Here is an 8,642-nt window from a genome sequence, read left to right as displayed (position 1 = left end):
GGTCTTGAGGACAGAGTTTAAAATGCAGGATTCAGTCTCTGATTTAAAGAGACAAGCTTTTTTACAATCCACACTTTTCTAGGAATGGTTAGAAGTTGAGAATGCATTCCAAGTGACAGAGGGCTGAGGGAGACATGCTGGGGCCAGCTCCTGCTCTCATCAAAGTCAACTATTAAATTTGCAGGAACTTTGTAAACACATTGTTAAACACGGTCATTAAAAATTAAAATTACAATTTAAATATATTTACAATTAAATAATGTTTAAAATTAAGTGTTAGCCGCTCAGTCGTGCCCGACTCTGCGATCCTATGGACTGTAGTCCACCAGGCTCCTCTGTCCATGGAATTCTCCAGGTGAGAATACTGGAGGGGGCTGCCATTCCTTTCTCCAGGGGATCTTCTTGACCCAGGGATCAAACCCAGGTCTCCTGCACTGCAGGCAGGTTCTTTACTGTCTGAGCCACCAGAGAAGCCAATGAACACTGTAAACTCATGGTTTCCTAATTGTTTTACTATATTTTGCTGTCGTATAGGCTCTTGAAGCTATTTCTAACTATTGTGCATATAAACATTGTATATACTATACTATCCACATATGTACAATATATATACTGAATCATACTGTACAATAGAATAGTGTACTATTTGCAACTCTCCCCAACTGTGCATTCAGTGAAGTAATGTTGAAAACTTAAAATTGGCCAGTGTGAGAGTATTTATACAGTAGAAATTGGCAGACACTGTAAATCAGGGATTTTTTTAGTTACTAAGCATTTACCAGCACAATGGATCATTTTCCAAATGTAAAACAAGAATGATATCTTTATCTATGTTGCTAGCTTGATAAGAGGTTATAAGTCACACAAAGGATTGAGCTCAGGGTAAACCAGTTTAAGGCTCTTGGCTATGACTATTGCTTTCCCTGCCTTGTTAATAACATATATTTAATATCATATGATCTTTAAGGTCTGACTCAGGGTAATCATTAGGAGTATGAAATAGCAGGACATGGTGAGATTGGTAAAGTTATAGGAAGAGATAAAGCTCTGTGCAGTATGGGATAGAACGATGCTTCTACCTGACTCCTGTGTGATAAGTGAGCCCACCATCCAGGCCACACTCTGCTCCCGGCCCCGCAGTAACTTCCTTAGGGGTTTCTTCATTAGCCTCCACCTCTCTTCTTTGCCTCCTTTTCTTCCCACTTTCTGCATTTGCTAGAAATGGCCAATGCCTTGGCCTTCAAAGGTCACTGCCGTATCATGTTGGCTGGAACATTTTGTCTCTTACCTTACCTTTCTGCAAGTCAACTACTGCCTCTCTGTTACCGCCGATGTTGTTGCTTTATCCCGCGCCGCCGCGGTTGATCTCTGTCCCTTCTGACTCTGTGCCTGCTGCTCATCTCTGAAACTTCCTTTTCTCTGCTTCAGTTTTTCTTGTCTTTTCTGTCCCCTGTTGGCACCTCTTGGTTTGGGCACAAAATGAAAACAATTTCATTAATTGGCATTCTGATTCTGCTTGGTAATTCATTCATTTGGAAACTTCTTATTAACCCCCTACTGAATGCAGAGTGCATGTATTTGTTACATATCCACTTGGAAAAAGTACTTTGTGCAAAGTCCTAGGAAACAGTTACAATATAGAGTTGTAGAAGAGCTGTAGAAGATTTAGAAGAAACAGAAAAGAGGTCAAATCCCACAAGGTGGTGGGGAGGAGAAGGCAGAGAAGGTCGAGAATACGTCCCCTTTACGTGTGGTTTCAGAAATTTTCTGGTTGCTTGGCAGTGCTGATGGACAGGTAGCTGGAATTTTAGCTCATATAATGCCCTATGTGTTCCTAATTATTTCTTGAATGTCTTATCTCTGTAACTGCATTGTATTGTAATTTCATTATGGGCTGCTGCTGCTGCTGCTAAGTCACTTCAGTTGTGTCCGACTCTGCGACCCCATAGACGGCAGCCTATCAGGCTCCCCCGTTCCTGGGATTCTCCAGGCAAGAACACTGGAGTGGGTTGCCATTGCCTTCTCCAATGCATGAAAGTGAAAAGTGAAAGTGAAGTCGCTCAGTCGTGTCCGACTCTTAGCAACCCCATGGACTGCAGCCCACCAGGCTCCTCCGTCCATGGGGTTTACTGGAGTGGGGTGCCATTGCCTTCTGCATTCATTATGGGCAAAGGTATTTTTATCCACCCAATCCTGTCTCACTCCTAATGAGCACAAATGTACTCAAAGGTTGTGTGTGGATAAAAATGTGTGCAACAAATTTGTTGCAGAAAAGCATGAATAATTAATCTACATATTCTGATTTGATTTGAAGCTTTTATAGCCTCTGTTGAGGAAAAACCTATATGTTTAAAAAGTCATTGAAGTTCAGAAGCAAAAAATATCTTAAGAGTTATTTGATCTAACGATTCCCAAGTGTGACCATATATCAGAATCAAGTAAGGGTGGATTAGGGCAGGGTAACTTTAGAAAGTGGTTTTCTGACCTTCACTACAGACCAACTGAATGAGAATCTGTTTGTTTTGTGACAGTTTCTGTTGAGCTGCCAGGTTTGGGACCCACAAATGAATTTTGACATCTAGAGTCTGAAAACCCCTATTTCTTCTCCTTGAGAGTATAGTAGTAACACCTTTGCAAACATGAAGATTGTCACTGGATGTCCCCAAGCATGCAGGAGTCATCTTTTCTCTCCATGGCCAAGTGAAATGACTTGCAGTCTCTCCCACACCTCTGAGAGTGCCCAAGGGGACACTTGTGCTAGCCTGAGTCTTTCCACGCTGGGGCCTTTTTCTCCAAGCTCTCCAGACTTCAGCTGTCCCTGGAGCTTACAGTGGTGTCCTCATTTCTCCCTCCTTTGCTCAACAATGCTAACAAGAAACTGTTGGGATTGATGTTTATTAAAGTATGCATTGAGAATCATTCTCTGGCAGGCAATGCACTGAGAAGAGAATGTAATCTCCCCACAGTCAGAAATGATAAAACAAACAAGCAAATATGATCCCTACCTTCATGAAATATACAGTCAGTTGGATGAGACATATCCAGGTGGTGCTAGTGGTAAAGAACCTGCCTGCCAATGCAGGAGATGCAGGTTTGATCCCCGTGTTGGGAAGATCCCCAGAGTAGGAACCCACTCTAATGTGCTTGCCTGAAAATTTTCATGAGCAGAGGAGCCTGGCGGGCTATAGTCCATGCAGTCACAAAGAGTCAGATGAGACTGAACACAGTCATAACAATATTGGGTTAGCTAAAAAGTCCAGTTGAGTTTTTCCATAAAATCATACGAAAACCCCAAATGAACTTTTTGGCCGCCCAATATCTGTAAAATCTCTATCTAAAGCAGATAGAGATGGAGTATCCTGAAATACTATGAAGAAGAAGTATAGACAGCAGTAAGAATAACTAGGAAGACTTGATTTATTTGGATACTTAAAAGATGGCCTTCCTAAAGGAGTGATAATTACACTGAATATTATTTAAGATTATAGCATGTGTCAAGGGATGTGACAAGGATGATGGGTACTAAAAAGAGACTTGTAGATCGTACCTCAGAGAGAAAGTAGGAATGTGGCATATGATGACACTGTTGAGAAAGACACTGCAAAGGAGACAGGATCCAGGAGAGCCTCCAGAAACCCTGAGATAGGGCTGCTACATAGAAGCCGAAGGGAGACAGAATTCGAAAAAGAAGAGCTGATCATATATATCAAGTGCCTATGAGTCAATCAAATGAGGTCTTACAAATACCTAATGGGTATAGGGTCATGTGGTCATGGACAACCTACACATTTAGTTTTGATGGTGTGGAAGGATGAAAGTCAGACTGAAGTAGGTTATAGGGTGAATGGGGAGGAGAACTTTTAAAGAGAAAGAAAAGATAATACTCTTTAGATGCTTAACTGTGAAGGAGAGGAGAAAGAAAAAGGAATAGTTGAAAGGGATTTTTTTTTTTATTGTGACAAAATATAGATAACATAAAATTTACCCTTTTAACCATGTTTAAGTTCTGTAACATTAAGTATATACACATTCTGCCACTATAAGCCCCATCTACCTCTAAGAACTTTGTTATCTTCTCAGACTGAAACTCCATACCCATTAAACAATAACTCCCCATTCTCCCCTTCACCCAGGCCCTTGGCAACCACCATCCTGTTTTCTGTCTTTATGAATTTGACTGCTTGAAGAACCTCAATATTTGTCCTTTGGTGTCTGACCTATTGCACTTGGCGTAATGTCTTCAAGTTTCATCCATGCTGGAACAGGTGTCAGAATTTCCTTCCTTCTTAAGGCTAACCACTGTCTTACTGCATGCATACACCACATTTTGTTTATTCATTTATCCATTAGTAGACACATGGGTGGCTTCCACATTTTGTGTGCTTAGTCGCTCAGTCATGTCCAATCTTTGTGACCTCATGGACTGTAGCCAACTAGGCTCCTCTGTCCATGGAATTGTCCAGGCCAGAATACTGGAGTGCATTGCCATGCCCTCCCTCAGGGGATCTTCCCAACCCAGGAATAGAACCCAGGTCTCCCATATTGCTGGCGGATTCTTTACCATCTGAGCCACCAGGGAAGCCCTTCCACCTTTTAGCTATTGGGAATAATGCTGCAATGAACATGGATGTGTATACAAATATCTGTTTGAGTCCTGGTTCAGCTCTCTTGCATATGTATTCAGAAGAGGGATTGCAGCACAATGGTAATTCTATGTTTAGTTTGTCAAGGACCCACCGTGCCTTTCCCACCGCAGCTGCACTGTTTTACATTCCTATCAGCAGTGCGCAAGCGTTCCAATGTTTCTACATCCTAATACTTGCTACTTTTGGTGTGAGATGATATCTCATTGTGGGTTTTTTTTTTTTTTTTTAAGAAAGATCGTTTTTTAACATTTTATTTATTCACTTGTTTTTGGCTGTGCTGCGTCTTCACTGCTGAGCCTGGGAGCCCCGGTGTGGATGTGGGGGTGCTATTCGCTGCGGTGCAGGGGCTTCTCATCTCAGTGGTTTCTTTTGTTGCAGAGCACGGGCTCCAGGGCATGCGGGCTCAGTCGCCTCCGTGCAGGCTCTCCAGCGCTGGCTCAGTAGTTGTGGCACACTGCCTTACTTGCTCCGTGACACGTGGGCATCTTCCTGGACGGGGATAGAACCCATGCCTTCTGCATTGCCAGGATTCTTAACCACTGATCCACCAGGGAAGTCCCCTCATTTGGTTTTCATTTTCATTTTCCTGATGATTAGTATCCTTGAGCAACTCTCATGTACTTACTGATCATTTGCATATCTTGTTTGGCAAAATACCTATTCAAATTCTTTGCCCATTTTTAAAACCAGGCTGTTTCTCCACTGTTGAGTTTCAGGGGTTCTTTATACATTTTGGTTACGAATCTCTTATCATATATATGATTTGCAAATACCTTCTCCCATTCCGTAAGTTCCTTTCTCCGTCTGTTGCTTGCTTCCTTTGATATGAAAAAGGTTTTGCGTTTGATGTAGTCCCACTTATTTATTTTTGCTTTTCTTGCCTTTGCTCTTGGTGTTATAGCCAAGAAATCATTACCAATCCAATGCCATTAAAGTTTCCTTCTGTCTTTTATTCTCAGAGTTTTATAGTTTTGGCTCTTACATTTAGGGCTTTGATCATTTTGAATTAGTTTGTGCATGTCTAGTCCCAAAAGGCAGAAATCTCTTCAGTTCAGTTTACTGTAATACAATTTATCTTTCTCATTATATCCACTTTATAGAGTTGCTATAGTGATAAGACAAATATCTAAAATGATATCTATCACATATCACTTCTGATTTTTAATGACATAATAAAATTATTTTGCCACATTAGCCTTTCATAAATTACCCTAAAACAAGAAAAAAATGGTAACAAGAAACAGAAACTTTTTTTTATAGAAAATTTTATAGAAAATTATTTTATAGAAAATTTTATAGAAAATTATAGAAAAAAAAAAAGAAAGAAACAGAAACTCCATTTTTAAGTAAAACTAAGACACAGCTATCCTGAACCACACTATATAAAAGCATAAAGCAGACAGAAAAGCAGTGATGCAGTGTTTGATTCACTCATCATCTGCGTTCAGGTTCGTCACGACCTGACTGTTCTTTTCTAAGCTACGGATCTGTATTTTATTTACATCAGCAAAACTGAAGGGCCCATTCAATTGGTTTTTTCCAAAACAAGAGTGGGTCTGTCTAGATGTAAAGTCAAACTGTGATCTCATAAGGGCTAGAAAATCTCTTGCTCATCTAGGATTAGTCTCAAAATGCAAGGGTCTCTTTGCCCCTAAATACACTGGGTAATACCCACTGTGGAAAGAATAATCTATGGGTTAAACCTCACTCTTTGGTTTGTCTCTTCCTGTGGGAATGGAGAGATTCCTGTCGCCAAATTCAGCATCCAGAGACCTTCAAACAGTACTTGTTTACCTTTTCAGTTTAAGTAAAACGGAATTCAAAGGAAGCATGGCTTTGAAAGCCCCCAAATTCTGCCTTACTTTTTCCTTACTGGTGCCACTAGTCCTTGCATTGAGTCCAGGTATATAGTTTCTCGGGGTTTCCCACTGCCCACAGCTCAGTGGCGGAAGGGCCAGTCCCCAGCTTTTTGACACCAGGGGCCAGTTTCACACAAGACAATTTTTCCATGGATCAGGATCTGGTGGGAGGATGGCTTCAGGATGATTAAAGTGCGTTGCATTTATTGTTCACTTTATTTCTATTGTGATTACGTCAGTTCCACCTCAGATCATTAGGCGTCAGATCCCAGAGGTTAGGGACCCCTGCTCCATAGGCCATTTGAGATTGTCTTTACTAAAGGAGTTTAATTGGTCTTCCCCTGGGTGGTACAAGTTAGAGCAAGACCTACTTACTCCCACACGTTGATACAGAAAGATAAATGACAAGTGGTTTCAGCCCTCACCCTCCCACCCAGTACTTTCCATAAGAAAGATAAACAGTTAGCCAGACACTCAGAACAGGGAAAGCCAGAGTTGGCTCTTCTTTTCTCTGTTCCTGTATTAAGTGTAATAAAAGAAGTTGATGTTGAGGAATCGTTTTCCCTCACAGAATTCCCTCCTGTGCAATAAGAATGTAGGTGAAATCCTTTCTGATCTGTACCAAGCCTCTCTGACTACCTCAGAGGGAGTTCCACATAGAACATTGCAGAACACTTGATAACTAGCTGTGTTGTGGTTTGCAGATACGTGGCGCATATCCAGAAGAAAGAAAATTTAGCCTTTGCACCCTGGGGTGGACTGGCCTAATTATTCTATACAGACCTTCAGTCATGAGAAAACAATTTAGTCCTCTCTCAGCCCTGCTTAACCCTGCTGGTGGCTCAGCAGTAGAGAATCCACCTGCCAAGAAGGAAACCCAGGTTCAATCCTGGGATAGGAAGATCCCTTGGAGAAGGAAATGCAACCCACTCCAGGATTCTTCCTGGGAAATCCCATGGACAGAGGAGCCTGGTGGGTTACAGTCCACGGGGTTGCAAAAGAGTTGGACACGACTTAGCAACTAAAGAACAACAACATCCATCCTCTGGTTTTATTTGGGACTTCTCAGGTGGCACCAGTGGAAAAGAACACGCCTGCCAGTGCAGGACTTGTCAGAGATGTGGGTTCGATCTCTGGGTTGGGAAGATCCCCTGGAGAGAGGACATGACAACCCATTCCAGTATTCTTGCCTGGAGAATCCCACGGACAGAGGAGCCTGGTGGGCTATAGTCCATGGGGTCGCAAAGAGTCGGACACGACTGAAGCAACTTAGCGCGCAGCACAGCCCAGCTCATGGTTAATGGAACAACTGAGTGAAAAGGAGATTGCCACAGAGAGGCCAAACACACTGCATTATGGTGTAAACTTCAGTTACCACTTGGGCTGATTAAGGGATAAGGCTGATTAAGCAACATTTGTAAAGAAATGTAACCTGACTTTCAAACATGAATAATCACCATCAGTAGTTGTTGGAAGTAGGCAGAGGTAGTCCCAGGGTATTGGGGGAAGCAGGAAAGACTGGATGTCAATCTGTGTCTTGTTTGCAAAAGCCATTGCTGAAGTGCTTGCACTGCTTTGCATCTTTACAAGATATGCTCCTCTCTCCAAAAGCATCATGGGCTCTCTTCCTGGTACCTGGAAACAACCAACTTCTTCATTATACTCATTCATTCATTCATCCATCTGACAAATATTTTTTGAGAACTGTCTATGCATCGGGCACTCTTCTTGGCCATGAGGACTCAGTGCTGAATAAAAAATGAAAAAATCCTGTCCCTTATGGAGCTTTGGAGGAACAGAGAATAAACAAGTAAATAATTAAAATGTTGCTGGGCTAAGAAGATTCCCTGGAGAAGGGCCCACTCCAGTGTTCTGGCCTGGAAAGTTCCATGGACTGTATAGTCCATGGAGTCACAAAGAGTCAGACATGACTGAGCAACTCTCACATAGTCTGTTCGATGTGTTGAGTGACTGAGCGGGAGATGAGAAAGGAATTGAGTGAGAAGGGTAAGGAGAAGGTATGTGCATACTCAGCTCTGTCTGACTCTTTGCAACCCCATGGACTCTAGCCAGTCAGGCTTCTCCGTCCATGGGAACCTCCAGACAATAATACCAGAGTGGGTTGCCATTTCCTCTT

At 42.1% G+C, this 8,642-nt stretch overlaps 1 long non-coding RNA gene across 1 annotated transcript in view; it reads right to left on the bottom strand.

Annotated features, from left to right (window-relative positions):
* Positions 1–317: 317 nt before the first annotated feature.
* The window catches only part of LOC133247139 (uncharacterized), a 95,175-nt gene continuing 86,850 nt past the window's right edge, over positions 318–8,642 (bottom strand). Inside the window, exon 3 of the long non-coding RNA XR_009736274.1 lies at positions 318–1,462. This is a non-coding gene — a long non-coding RNA (uncharacterized LOC133247139). The remainder of the gene's footprint in view (positions 1,463–8,642) is intronic.

This window comes from Bos javanicus, chromosome 5 (genome assembly GCF_032452875.1).
Source record: "Bos javanicus breed banteng chromosome 5, ARS-OSU_banteng_1.0, whole genome shotgun sequence".
Lineage (NCBI taxonomy): Eukaryota > Metazoa > Chordata > Mammalia > Artiodactyla > Bovidae > Bos > Bos javanicus.
The sequence above is the reverse complement of the archived record's forward strand: the minus strand, read 5'-3'. Positions and strand labels throughout refer to the sequence as shown.